Raw genomic sequence first — 15672 nt, 5'->3', positions numbered from 1 at the left:
ATTAGATTGAGTAGTTTTTTGGTGGAGTCTATAGGATTTTCTATGTACACTGTAATGTCATCTGCAAACAATAACAGTTTTGCTACCTCCTTTCCAATTTGGATGCCTTTTATTTCTTTTTCTTGTCTGATTGCTGTGGCTAGGGCTTCCAATGCTATATATTGAATAGGAGTGGTGTGAAAGCAGGCATCCTTGTCTTGTTCTGATCTTTGTGGGAAAGCTCTAAATTTTGCCTATTGAGTATGATGTTGGCTGTATGTCTCTCATGTATGTCCTTTATTATGTTGAGGAATGCTCCCTGTGCTCCCACTTTGCTGATGTGCTATCATAAATGGATGATGCTGTACCTTATCAAATGCTTTTTCCACATCTATTGATAGGATCATGTAATTTTTGTCTTGATTTGTTTATGTGATGTATTATGTTTATTTATTATTTTTTGTCAAATGTTTTATTCAGTGTAGACATCTGGAGTACTGTAAAACATGCATTATCTGTAGATTCAGAAAGGAGCAAGCCACATTGTCCTCAATGTCAGTTGTGTCAGGTTTGGCATACATGATGGAGATTAATGAAATATCATGAGAGTAGTGTGATTCCTGGAAAGCTTCTGAAGTTTGGAGTGGGGACTTAATCATGTGAAAAGCAAAGCTGTTCAAGTTAGAGAACTTGAATTTTTCATCGGAGGTACACAGCATTTTAATTTTAGAACAAATAAAAATAATTCTGTTTGTAGAAGATTCCCACCCCCAATTCTGTTTGTCCCTTCAGTTTCAGAAATTTTAATTAAAAAATTAACACCTTTTAGAAATGGTATGTTTTACTGAGTAATAAGTGAAATTTCTTTCTTCTTCAGTTGCTGAGGTGTATTAAATTTGAAGAAGAGAATATTTCCATCTTCAACAATATAATTTCTGCCTTGTTGCCTGTACTTTCCAGCAGCCTTGGTCGCATTTTCAGAATCTTCCCCTTTAAAATCTTCATATTTCATTATTTCAGCCATAATGAATCCTTTTTCAAAATCTGTATGAATCTTTCCTACAGCTTGAGGAGGCCTTCATCCCTTTCCTGATGGTCCATGCATGCACTTCATCTGGGCCTACAGAGAAAAAGTATTATAGTTGCAGTGCTGCAAAACCCAGCCTTAATCTTTGGCAAAGCACTTTGTGTCATGTTCAGTTCCAGATACTTCTGTGAACTGAATGAAGAAATGAGCCCTCAGCACTCAATTCTTGCAACTTGAGTTCCAAGGCCCCACTAAAAGGAATGACCAAGGCACCTGGGTCATACCTCTTATTTTTAATTTTTATCACTCCTTAATTTTTATCAACCATTTGTTTTTTCTAATATCTTTTTCAGAAAGATTAATCAAGTAGCCCATTGGTTTTGAAGTCGGAAACAAGTGTTGATTCAGCACTTCAATCTTTTGGTCATTCTAGTCATGATAGAAATGAACAGGTTTCTTTTGATCTATAACCCAGGATTTGACTTTGCACATTGTGTCATATTCAGGTTTTAGTTTTTGATCTCCTCCTCTCACAGCCACTTTTTCTAGTTTATCCATAATGGGCCCAATCATTTCCTCATCTTTAAGCTGAAGGTCTTCATATATTAGTTCTATATCTTGAATAGGATCTACACTTCCTTCAACATGAGTTATATCATCATCTTCAAAAGCATGTGTTAGATGAAAGATTCCATCACAGGCACTAATATGAGATAGAAAGGCATTTCCCAGACCTTGGCCATTGTGAGCTCCTTTTACAAGACCAGCAACATTTACTACATTTATAAAGGCACGGATTTTGCTTGCTGGTTTGTGGTACTGGCAAAGAAAATCAAATCTTTCATCTGGCACAGGTACCCTACTATCATTTGGATCAATAGTGCAGAATGGGAAGTTTTCTGCTTAAGCCTGACTATTGGTTAATACATTGAAGCAGGTAGATTTCCCAACATTTGGCAATCCACAATACCAATTTTCAAGAAGAAGTTTCCAAATCTTCCACATGATTGGGTGTGGCTTAATTTCATCACCTTCCTTTTTGGGGGGCATGTGCTCAGAGCCAGCAATGACACGGGGTCCCAGAAAACAGCAGCAGATGGGTCCTACTGGCAGCTGGAAGCAGGGAGCATATTATGTTTATTGATTTGCAAATATTGTACCATCCTTGCATCACTGGAAGAATCTCATTTGATCATGGTGTGTGATATTTTTAATGTATTACTGGATGTGGTTTGACAATATTTTGTCAAGGATTTTAGCACCTATGTTCATCAGTGATATTGGCCTGAAATTTTCTCTGTTGTGTCTGCATCTGGTTTTGGGATTAGTGTGATACTGTCTTCATAAAAACTGTTTGGGAGTCTTCCTTCTTGATTTTTTTTTTAAATAATCTGTGAAGGATAGGGCTTTTTAAGTGCTTTGTAAAATTCTCCTGTGAAACCATCTGGTCCAGGGCTTTTGTGTGTCAGAAGCTTTTTGATTACTGCTTCAGTTTCATCAGCTGTTATTGGTCTGTTCAGGTAAAGGCATACAATTTTGCAAGGCTACTTTTCTTTAGTTGATAATCACTTCCTCATTTAACAATCTTAAGGAATCATTTGTTGTAATCAATGCACGAGCAGTGTGCAAAGCCAAAGCAGTTATATCAGTTTCAGTGACTACAGATGCAGCTTGAGAACAAAAAACACCTAATGGATATCACCAAGAGGTACGCTTTACCTGGTGTCACACTTCAAACACTTTCCAGTTTGTCTGGCTCACAAGAGTTTTCTGAACTCCAGCAGGCCAATAGGGCCATCACCAAGTACAAGGACCAGTCCAATTTCCAGGCAGGTGAGGCCAACCATGTAAGCCACACACCCAGAGAACTCCAGTAGGAACTTCCGGCCATACATCATTCCATGCCTCTAAGAAATGCTCTAGAGTCAGAGTCCAGCCCATCTGGGCTTGTCCTTCAGGGTTCTCAATGCAAATTGGAGCTGGTCCAGCCAGCTCCACAGCCTCAGCTGTGAGCTGCCCCAAGCCATCCCATAGGGAGTAGCTGCTTAATGGCTTGGGCCAGTCATACCACCACTTCACCCCAGCATAGATGTCACTCCAGGTCACATTCAACAAGGGATGTTCACTGTTCCACTGGTTCTGATGCCAAGTCCAATTTAAAACAAAAGCAGGAGAAATGTGCCATGGGATACTGACTGACATGCTCAGGGGGAGTTTAGTGCAAATCCAGCATGCTGATTGGTTAGCAACTGAGACATATTTATGAACCTGGTACACTGAGGTGTTACTTTGAACCCTATGGGTGAAAAGGCAGAACAGTTAATGGCCCAAGTACAGGAAAGTCATGAACCTTCAGGCAATAAACAAGGAAGCTTCTGGTTAGCTGGCAAGACAGTGGCTGGCAGAGAGGGTCTTCCTGGATATGAATACCAGACCTTTTGTGCCTCTACTGGGGTTCAGCATCTACTTGCAATAGCAGGGGAGAACTCATAATGGGCCACAGGGAAATCACAAAGGTGCCATGAAGAAGCATTTCATGGTCTGCTGGCCTTGGATATGTCTCCTTTAAGACCAGACACCATGTCAGGGCATTATTTGTAAGTCTCTCTCTACCCCCTATCCCCTAGGGGCAACAAGAGCCACCCAACACATGTAAGGGGCTTTTATTTCCCAAGGCCATGTCCAAGTAGCTGTTTGCCCTCACTCTAGGCCCTCTGGAGTGGGCAAGAGAATATTCCCCTGTTTTTCCATTCCTGGTTTCAGCAAAGTATACTTAGTCTGTACCTGCAGCTGAATTGGAGCTGCAGTCCGATGGAGCAGTGCTTCCACTGGAGCTGTGCCTCCCTCTCTGACTCCTCTCATTTAGAGTCCAGAGTGCAGTCCATAAGCATTTCGTCTAACCTCCTCCGCGCAGGGGTGGCACCTGCAGCTCATAGCCCCTGCTTTAAGGGACAATTGTACCATTCAATCATTACAGAAGCTTGGGGATGATAGGCCACATGAAATTTCCAGTCACCTACAAGTCCTGAGACCATTGTTGTACCAAGACCCCAGTAAAATGCATCCCCTGATCACTTTCATAAACAGCTATAACTGCTCTAGTGCAGCAATCACTGATTTCTGATCTGGGTGCCAAGCAGCTAAATGTCCTGTAGCCATGTCCATACCTGTATTAGCATACTTATATCCCTCTGAACTAGGTAGGGGCCCAGTTACATACACCTGCCACTGGGTCAGCAGTACCCTTCCCTGCACTACCTGTCCAGAAGTTCCCACAGGCCTTTAAGAATGCTCTCATGAGCAGACAACACAGGTCTCTAAAGCTTCTTTTGCCTCTCCCAGTGTAACAAGTAACCCCCATGTTTTGATAGTTGGACCACATGGTCTTTTGCCCACCAAGGCCCACCATGGGCCATTCCTGTTATGGCATCTGTGGGTCAACAGGACAGTATATATTGCAGCCAACTGTTTTTTTATTTTTAAAGAATTTTTAAAAGATTTTATTTATTTATTTTTAGAGTGGGAAGGGAGGGAAATAGAGAGAGAGAGAGCATCAATGTGCAGTTGCTAAGGGTTATAGCCTGCAACCCATGCATGTACCCTGGCTGGGAATCGAACCACGACACTTTGGTTCGCTGCCATGCTCAATCCACTGAGCTATGCCAGCCAGGGCTGCCAACTGTTTTTTTTTAATCAAGGAGAAACTGTGTATCTCTGTGCCTTCCATAGTTGGGACCAGAAACCAAGGGTTGACGTAGCCATTTCAATCAGTTGCCACAAAACCCCATCCAAAGCCTTTCTGTGTCACATGCATGTCTGGCTACACGAGTCTAGCAGGACTCCAAAGCATGCATGGTGTTGGGTGTGCTTAATTCTGCTCTGACTTCACCCCCTTCTCACCACGGAATTCAAGGGATGAACAACTTGGGCTAAATGGGAACAAATGCTCTCCAATACCTCAGGAGGCCCAAAACATGTCTGGAGCTATATCACAGTGGTAGGGGTGGAGTATGCCCTAACTCTCATCTGTCACTGCTCAGGGATGACTTTTGTCCTTACCACCCAGATAACCTTCACGAATTTGACAGACAATTTAGGTCCTCATAGCTTGGGTTTACTGACTGACTCAGCCAATATGACTTCAGGTATGATAGCACTTCAACCACTGCTTTCTCTAATTCTGCAAGAGAATCACTGGTTAGCCAGTCATCAATGTAATAGAACAGGCATACCCTCTGAGGGCCATGGCCATGTAGCTAGGTCTCCTGCCACAAGCCCATGACAGACATTTGGGCTGTGCAAAAACCCTTGAGGGAACACTGTAAAAGTCCATTGTCAGCCTTCCCATGTGAAGGTAAACTGATCCTGGCTCTCTGGAGCAGGTTAATGGAAAAAAAAAGCACTTGTTAGGTCAGCTACAAAGTGGTAAGTTTCCCAGCTCATTAGTTAACCAGTCCGTCAAGTCCATCACAGAAGGGACCACTCCATGTAGTGGAGGAATGACTTTATTGAGGCCTTCTGGTAATCACCTGCCATTCATCATATGCCATCTGTCTTTTTTACTGGGTCACAGGGGAGACTTAAAGGACTGTGGGTAGCCTAATTATGCCAACCTTCTCCAACTTCCCTATAGTCTCTGCGATTTCCTCATTGTCCTCTGGGCAGCTGGTATTGTTACACTGCCATTACACCATTATGGATGTGGCAATTGCACAAGAAGGTGATTAGCATGTCCCCACAAAATCGCTTTTACCACTCGCAACCCACAGGTGGAATTCTCCTGTGGTCATGTGAGCCACAAATCATGCAGTATGTCAATACCCAGGATATATTCAGGAACTGGGGGAGGACATAAACAGTGTATTCATGGGGGGTGGGATGGCAAAACTACCTGATATCCAGAGAAAGCTACACAGCCTTCACCCCTTACACTTGTACCCCATAACCATCAATAGAGACTTCAGGCTCTTGAAATTTTGAGAGTTTCCATGTGAAAGGGTACATTCAGCTCCATATATTCACACGAGCTGACACTCACTGTACATTTGCAGGGGGACCAGTGAGTAGCTAATTAAACATGTGGCCTCCGGTCCCTGCCTATCCCCTGAAGATGGGTCCCTCAGCCTTGATTCTAGCCAAAGGTCCAAAGGATATCTCCTCCCTTGTCTTGGGAGGTTGACACAGACAGATGATCTTCCAGCCCTGCTGAATGGGCTTCTCAGGACTCTTAGGTGCATGCCAGCTTTCTCTGTCAGCTTCTTCTTCTGGGGCTTGCAGGATGCCATTGGCCAGCTTGGAGGCTGCTTCCAGAGCCTCTAACAGGTACACATTTGCTTCCTGTCAAGTCTTAGTGTGATCAATTCCAGCTCCTAAAAGATCTGATCACATCTGTGTTCCAGTCACCCCAACAGGGCCACTGTTCAGACTGTGAAACAGAGGGACTCTGAGAAACTGTGAGAGCAGCTTTCTGTTGGTGGCAAGGCTCCACCTCTCCACAGACTAGCCCACCACTTGTTGTGACATCCTTTAATCCACAGCCAATATATAGCATGAGAATTACCCTCAGGGAACCAAAAATTGGGGGGGGCATGCTGGAACACAAGATCCCTCATTCTAGCTGCAAAACATTCATCATCAGGGCCCTATGGATTCAGATCAATCATGGCCTGGCACAACACCCAACTCCTACAAAATTTGCACTGAATTGTAAAGGACTGCCACTTGCTCACTGTAATCAGAATATCACCTGCATTTGCCCAGACAGTATGGATAGCCGCCATTAACCCACTCCATCAAAGAATGTGAGCCCTGCCTCCATACCTTGTCTCTGGCTATTCTGCAGCCCACTGGTGTGCAGGGAGGGGTGTGTTTGTGATAGATGCTAACTTTTCTATCTCACCATCAGAACATATGATGCTATCCACCCTTAGGCCCCACAAGTGCAAGAGCCACATAGCCAAGTGCTCCCCAGGTTGCTGGTGAAACTGATTAGCTAGATCCACTAGGTTAGCTTGTATATATGGTCTATAAGTGGTATGTCCCACCATTTGCATAGGGCCCACCGGGTTTCCCCCAGGAGCCATGGGCTATTGGGATTTTATCTTTTGTATCACTTTGGGGTGGGCCTACCAGGGAAAGTGGTTTCTGCCATCAACATTCATCTTTCTCCAACTCTGATTTGTCTGCTGCAACAGGAGATGGGGATCTGTGTCGCTGTCCGCCACTCACAGGTCTTCCAGAGCACCAATCCTGGCTTCCAGGGTTTTTTCTTGTCTTTAAAGCTCATATAGTTTCACTGTGTCATGGAGCACAATCTCTGTCTCAGTTCACAAAGCTGAAAGACACACTCAGCCCATGGCCCCTGTGGCAGCACAGGTGCTGGGCCATTCCAGGGTCTCCCCAACCTTCTGTAGGGCTTTCTCCATGGTGTTGGGTGTGCCCTGACATTGGGCTACTCCCTTGGTGGGGCCCATGAGGCCAGGATCTCACCACCAGTTGCCACGGGCCCCCTAAGGTCAGCGCACCTGTTGACACTTTCCTCAGAAGATCCTGTGGGTTCCTCTATTTCCATACTGTGAATATCCTGTTGACTATGCCAATTTGTGTTGCAAACTGATTAAGGCTGGGCAGATCCACTCTTGCTTCTAGGAGATGAGAAGAAAATGTTGCAGAGTTGTGGGGATGCTTGACATACCTTTATTCATGGGTGGGGTGAGCCACACATGCCTGCAAGCTGGCTGTGTCTAACTAATGAGAAGCCCCTACTTGTTTAAGTGTTAGAGGGGGACAAAGCCAGAATAATGCCAGAAAATTACATAGCCTAACATAATTCTGCACATGCAAGCCTACTTCATGTTATGGGAACAGTTTATCAGACCCAGTCTCAAGGCTATGAGAACACTGATTATCAGGCCCTTCCAAGGCTATGGGAACACTGCTTCCCTTAGTTACCCAGACACCTGGGTGAGGAAGCCAGACTGTCTCCACTTACCCTATAGGTTCCAACTCCATAAATCTATGAATTCAGTTTCATATGACAGGGTACAGAGCAGGGCATAATTGCCATAAACAAAACTCACAAGAAAAAGACAGGAGTGCCCCTGTATTAGGGTTTTTTTTTTTTTTAATCAAAGATATCAATGTAAGAAATGTCAAAACCTGTGGAGAATTTATATAAGAGTTTATTTCAGCCAAACTGGCAACGTAGGCTAGGGAGCAAGATCTCAGATACTCCCGAGCATAACAGTTTTGTAGTTTCTTTTATGCATTAGAAATTAAAAAAAAAAAGGAATGTAAGGAAGATTACATGGAGGTGGATGGGAGTAACTTGGGGATAGGATTACAGGATAGTTTATAAGATTATGTGCTCTCTTGAATCTACTTATTTAAAAAATGCAGAGAAATAGTGGATGGGGCTTATTTAGGGCAAAGATTAACTTTTTACTAAGGAAGGTAGGCACTATCCACCTCAAAATTACAAATAAAATATAGAACAACCATAATTTAGAATTGCCTAAAATGTTGCTGGACAGAAGGCTTAAAACTAAGGATATAAGAAAGAAGCCATTTTGAGATGGATAGGAAGGGTGGAGATGTGGAATGGGCTGGTCCCGCATCCATCTTTGGCAGATAAAAATTGGGAGATGTATCTCTACTGCAAGGTCCCCATGAGGAGCAAGGTGGCCCTGCCTTATACCAGCATCCCCCTCAGCCCCAGCTTAGGGTTCCAGTGCCAGGAGGAGAAGTTCTCATAATCTTTGGCTGCAAAAACCAGTGGGCATTGTGGTTGAGTGAGACAGAGGGCTTTCTGGACTCACAGTGAGTCCAGAAAGAGGTAGCAGCTCAAAAGACATCAAGGGCATACAAGGAGAACTGAATTATCTGGCACTGGGGCAAGAGTTGGAGGGGAGCTTTCTCCCAGACAGAAGTGCTAGCAGAAGTCATTGTTATTTTTCTTAGCCCTCCTCTCACAGAGCCAGCAGAATGGGTGCCACATATAAGATTCCATGAACCTGGTTGTCATTATTGGCTCCACCATCATGATTCCCTAAGGCTATGCCCATCCAGTTTGGGGTCTACCCAACCTGTTTCCAGTGGCTTTTTAATAAGAATGGCCTTCTTGGCTCATGCTTTAGGACTTCTCTAAAACCTCTCAAACAGCAGCATGGGGCCTTGGCATGCCCCGTTACTCTTAGTGGCCCAAGGGCCTGACACTAGTGGACAGTCATCCTTGGTTCATTAGTTTGACCTATTTGGGGCATCTTCAACCCCAGCACAAGTACTGCCATCTCCAGATTGCTTTGTAGCTGAAGCTGGGTGACCCCAGGCAGAACATACATGGCAGCAGACCTTTCTCTTAGCATTATAGGAGGCCCCAGAGCCAGTGAGTCTTCAGAGCAGTTGAAGCACCACAAAACTGCCTGCTCAAGAAACCCACTCAAGGGACAAACTCAACAGCCCACACCACTGATAAAGTAAGTCCTGCCCCAATCGGCATGAGCCCTTGCACAGCTGATCTTCTACTGTGATTGCAGCTAGTCCTTTCAGAGATTAGCCTGGGGTAAACCCTTCCAACTGATATACAAACAGCAATCAATGCTAAACTACAACATGAGGATGTACACAGCCAACAAGGTGAAGTGGGTCCACCTGGAAACCCATTTTGGGTAAGTGAAGAGGCTGTGCCACTGCACTATACAGGTCACCTATTAAATTAGGCCACTTTACTAAGCCTGGAGATATAGCATCTCTGCCTCATACATAGAAACAAACAAAAGGAGGCTGCCAAAATTAGGAGACAAAAAAAAAATGCTCCAAATGAAAAAAAAAAAAAAACAGAAAAAAAAACTCCAAAAACCCTCAATAAAATGGAGACGATTATTAAAATATGGAGTTTAAAAACACTGGTTATAAGAATGTTCAATGAACTTAGGGCAAAAGTAAATGAATTGAGAGAGAACTTCAACAGCATTAAACAAAGGACATGTAAACAATAAAAAGATCCATCAAAAATAAAGAAGATGATAAATGAGAATGAAGAATATATTACATGAAATCAACAGTAGAGTAGATGAAACAGAATCAAATCAGTGATTTGAAATATAATGATGCAAAAAACACCTAATCAAAACAGCAAAAGAATCAGAAAATATTAGGATATTGTAAGGAGTCTCTGTGACAATTTCCAGTGTACCAATGTCCACATAATGGGGGTTCCATAAGGAGAAGAGATAGCAAGAAATTAAAACATTTTAAAAAATAATGCAAGGAGGAGATCCAAGATGATAGAGGAGTGAGTGGAAGTTTATACTAACTTCCTTCCAAGACCAGTCCTGGAATTACAACTAATTGTGGAGAAATCATCCAGAACAAACTGAACAATAGTGAGAAAGAAGCTTTATAACCACAGACAGACAGAAGAAACAGCTTCAGCACAACAGTGGCTGGTAGGGAGTGGGGGGGCGGAGACATGAGAGGGTTGGCTGGGTGCCCACGGCAGTAGCTGAAGTGCCAGAGGGATATTAATTTGCAGGTGAATCTCCCTGAGAAGTGAGGTCTAAACCCTAAGTTGGGATCCTCAGCCTAGAGTACCAGAGCCCCCAAATTACACAGATAATATCCAGCTGCAAAAAGTGGCAGGGTTGCTTATGTCAGAGATGTATGGCTGGAGACACAGAGAGCTGTTAAAGGGCCAACACATATATTTTCACTTGTAGCCAGGGATCTGACCCTGGGATCTGAAAAAGTGGGGTGGACAGAGTGGACTGGAGATGCTTGAGGAGAGGCTGGGGAATTAGGCTTTGAGGACAGAAGTGGGAGAGTAGCTACAGGGATCTCAGTGATCTGTCATTCTCATACTGCAGCAGCCATCTTGTTCAGGCAGACCACTACCCTTCAAGGGGCAGCAGCCTCAGGGGAAGCAATAGCCCCACCCCAAGGAGGGACTCTGCCCTACTTCTGGTACTTAAGCCCGACTGCTGATTGCAGAATGGCTAGACTACAACTGAAGGAGTCAGCCTCCTACAGTAGAGGCCTGGTAGTCTCAAACAGACTGCCTAAGGTCAGATGGGGTCACTATCTGAGATCACCAGAGTCAGATCCAGCAAGAAGAAACAGTGGTAAATACTAGATGCTATTGAGACAAAACTCAAGATGGTCTTCTCCATGATTTGCAACATTTATTTCCCTGCATAGCTTTTAACATTCATTTAACACTCATTCATTTTCCTTTAAGTTTGTACATATTAAGTCACTAGATTTTATACTATAGTTTATTTCATTTCACATATTTTGCCCCTTCCTTCTCTTACACCATTTACCTTCTTTTTTTCCTTTTATTTTCATTTTAAATTTTGTTTTCTCTCTTGTTACAACTTGTTTCCATTTTTCACTCTATTTCTACCCCTTCCAGCCTCTTAAAAACCAATTTTCTTGTTAATGGTCATCTCACATTCTTTTTCCTGCTCTTAATTTATGTGCTTTCTCTCTCCACATTTAGCAATCTTTGCTCATTGGTTGTGGATAGTTGTTGTTGAATTTTTCAATTTTATGTCTAGATCTTCACTATTTTTGTATTTAATATCTCAAATTTTACTGTACCCCACTCCTAATCTTTTTATCATCTTAAATTTTAATTTTTCCCTCTCCTAACCTGTTTTTTCTTTTTTCTCTTTCATCCTGCCATTTTTTTCATTTCTTTTTTTAACTCAGTTATTTTTTATTGCTGTTCAATTACAGTTGTCCCTCCTTTTTTCACATGGCTCACACCATGCAGTCAATCCTCCTGATTGTCTATGCCCTTGAGACCTCTATTCATGTTGCCTTGCTTGTCCCTTCCCATTTTTTCCCTTGTTATCTCTATCCCACTCCCCTCTCATCACTGTCAGATTGTTCTTTATTTCCAAGTCTTTGGTTCTATTTTACTTGTTTGTTTTGTTGATTAGGTTCCGCTTATAGGTGAGATTATATGGTATTTGTCTTTCACCACCTGGCTCATTTCACTTAGTATAATGCTCTCCAGTTCCATGTTGTCGGGAAATATAGGAAGTCCTTCCTTTTTTTTTCTGCTGCATACTATTCCATTATGTAAATGTACCAGAATTTTTTGATTCACTCATTTACTAATGGGCGCTCAAGGTGCTTTTAGAACTTGGCTATTATAAGTAATGCTGCTATAAATATTGAAGTTTTTGAATTAGTGATTCATGTTCTTGGGGTATAGCACCAGCAGTGGGGTCACTGGATCAAAAGACAGTTACATCTTTAGTTTTCTGAGAAAATTCCATACTGTTTTCCACAGTGGTGACATCAGTCGCATTCCCACCAACAGTGTACTGGGGTACCTTTTTCTCCACAGCCTCTCCAGTACTTGTTGTTTGTTGATTCATTAATTGTGGCCATTCTGACTTGTGTGAGGTGGCATCTCACTGTGGTTTTAACTTGCATCTCTCTAATTGCTAGTGATGTTGAGCATTTTGTCCTGTGTCTCTGAGCCCTCTGTATGTCCTCCTTGGAGATGTGTTTGTTCAGGTCCTTTGACCGTTTTTTAATTGGATTGTTTTTCTTCCTGGAGTGGAGTCCTGTGGGTTCTTTATATATTTTGGTGGTCAAACCCTTGTCTAATATATTATTGGCAAGTGTTTTCTCATATGTTTGATTCCATTTCTATTTTGTTAGTGTTTTCTTTAGCTGCGCAGAAGCTTTTTAGTTTGATGCAGTCTCATTTGTTTATTCTTTCCTTGCCCTAGAGGATGTATCAGTGAAAATATTGCTGCGTGAGCTATGTGAAATTTTCCTGACTATGTTTTCCTCTAGGACTTTTATGGTGTCACAACTTATATTTAAGTTTTTTTTTTCCATCTTTCATTTATTTGGGTGTATGGTGTAAGTTGGTTGTCTTAGTTTCATTTTGTTGCATGCACTTGTCCAGATCTTCCAACTTCATTTACTGAAGAGACTATATTTACTTCATTTTATGTTCCTGCCCCCTTTGTAAAATACTGACCATACTGACATGGGTTTATTTCTGGTCTCTCTATTCTGTTCCTTTGGCCTATGTGTCTGTTCTTATGCTAGTACCAGCCTGTTTTGATTATAGTACCCTTGTGATATAGTTTTGTATCAGGTATTGAGATCTCTCCTCCATTGTTCTTTTTTTTTGGTCAAAATTACAGAGACTATTTGGGGTCATTTATGGTTCCATATATATATTTGAAATATTTGTTCTCTGTGAAATATGACATTGTTATTTTGATAGGGATTTCACTTGATCTATAGATTGCTTTGGGTATATGGACATTTTGAGGATGTTCATTTTTCCAATCCATGAACATGATGTATGCTTCCACTTATTTCCGTCTTCCTTAAATTATTTCTTCAGTGTTTTCTATGGAAGAATATTCTATGATATGAAGTACAAATAATGAACAAACAGGAGTTCTGTTGGTGAAGTGCAGCAATAACTGTGGTATTTCACCTAACTAGCCACTGTTTATAAAGGTGGAAAAGAAATAAGACTCTTATAGGAGAGAAAAAAGAATGTGAGCTTACTTAAGAATGAAGAGTGGTTATGCAAGTACAAATGGAGGAGAAATAGTGAGAGTATGGGATTGGAACATGGCATAGTGTGAGAGAAAGTAAATTTTACAAAAGTATTAAAGCTCAGGAAGATGGCCAAGTGGATTTACACCAAGGAAGGGTTCTGTTTGGAATTTGGAATAACAATAATATGATAAAATATATATGTAATCTGACTTGGGTAAGTGTGCTCAGCTACCACCTGTTTCACCATCTGTCATCCTTCTTTTTTATTTTTCTTTTTGTCTCAAATTTTAATTTTCCCTGTCTTAGCCTGTTCTCCCCCCTCACTCTTAGTGCTGCCTCTACTTCTATCATCTGAAAATCATTTCCCTTTCCTCTAGACATTTCTTAAGCTTTTTTTCTTTCCTCTTTTTCATCTTATTGCCATTCCGCCTGTATTAACTTTAGTTCTTTTGAAGTTGATAGTACTGTGGTGGACTTTTTCTCCAATTTGATTCCTATTTTTTATTATTTATTTACTTTTTTCTTTTTCTTTCTCTCTCTCACTTTATTTTATTTTTTTAATTTATGTTTAAATCTCAGACTACTCCTGGCCTCTCTCACTCCATCCCTTCTTCATTCTTTTTTTATCTATGATATAAATTTTACATTCTCTTTTTGCATTGCTCCAATTCTCTACTCTTATTAGTGTTCCTCTACCCACTCAAAATCATTTTTCTTTCAGTATTCACTCTTTTCTTATAATAGTCTTAATCTCTTCATACCCTTATTAATACTGGTTCATTTGCTGTTGATAGTGGGATTGTGGGTTGGAGTCATTTTCTTCAGGAGTGGGTGTGTTTCCTGATATTGTTCTGGATGCATCTGCAAAACAGCATACACGACATGGTTGGTGAAGTGACAGTAAATCAGTTGGAGGGAAGGATCCACCAAAGAATGACCCAAGAACAACAAAAACCCCATTACATACAGAGAACCAACATATATGACATAAAGATCATCCCAAGGTAATCAAGTTCAGGAGATCAAAGGGACTGCACCACTGAATCACATGGTCTCCTATCATACATGTTCACACCACAAAGACCGGGAATCAAAGAAGATCAATTTAAGCAGGAAAAGCAAACAAGAAGATTCTCTTCCAAAATAGGGAGACAAAGAAAAAAATCCCCAATAGAAAGTAAAGCAGGAATTCCCAGAAGTGCTAAATGAAAGAAAGACAAGTAAACTATAGGATATTGAGTTCAAAACAGGGGTTATAAGGCAGCTCAATGAGCTCAGTGAGAATAAACAAAAACTACAGGGAAGCTACAAGGAACTGACTTCCAACTACATCAGCATGAAAAAGGACACAGAAACTATGAATAAGAGCCAGGAGCAAATCAAGAACAATTTTTGAATTGAAGAACACAGTAGAAGGAATCAAAATCAGGATACAAGAAGCAGAGGGTCAAATCAGTGAGCTGGAGGATAAGGAAGAAGAAAACTACCAGAAAGAGCAAGAAAAGGAAAAAAAAAAGACTAAAGAACAATGAAGAGGAGTTAAGGGAACTGCAAAAGAACATATATTATAATAGCCATATAATAGGGATACTAGAAAGAAGAAGAGGAGCAAAAGAGAGAAAACCTGTTTGGTGTTGAGGTGGATAGAAATCCACCTTAAATTTATTTTTGTGTATGGTATAAGTCAGTGATCAAGTTTCATTTTCTTGCTTGTAGCTACCCAGATATTGCAACACACAATTTTTGAAGAGGTTATGTTTACTCCATTTTATCTTCCTGCACCCTTTGTCAAATATTAACTTACTGTACTGATGTGGGTTTATTTCTGGGCTCTCTATTCTGTTCTATTGATCTATGTGTCTGTTCTTACATCAGTACCATACTTTTGTGGTTACAGTGGTCTTGTAATATACTTTTGTATCAGGTATTGAAATCCCTCCTACTTTGTTCTTATTTCTCAAAATTGCTGCAGCTATTCAGGGTCATTTATGGTTCCATATAAATTTCTGAAATACTTGTTCTATATCTGTGAAATATGTCATTGGTGTTTTAATAGGGATTGTGTTGAATCTATAAATTGCTTTGGGTAATATGGACATCTTCATGATGATTCTTCCAATCCA

General features: G+C 41.4%; 1 pseudogene; it reads right to left on the bottom strand.

Moving 5' to 3' along the window:
* Positions 1-681: 681 nt before the first annotated feature.
* Positions 682-2127, bottom strand: LOC114507971 (annotated as a pseudogene).
* Between the last annotated feature and the right edge of the window lie 13545 nt (positions 2128-15672).

Source organism: Phyllostomus discolor, chromosome 10, assembly GCF_004126475.2.
Source record: "Phyllostomus discolor isolate MPI-MPIP mPhyDis1 chromosome 10, mPhyDis1.pri.v3, whole genome shotgun sequence".
In the NCBI taxonomy this organism is placed as follows: domain Eukaryota; kingdom Metazoa; phylum Chordata; class Mammalia; order Chiroptera; family Phyllostomidae; genus Phyllostomus; species Phyllostomus discolor.
Note: the sequence above shows the minus strand (reverse complement) of the source record. Positions and strands in the feature narration are given on the sequence as shown.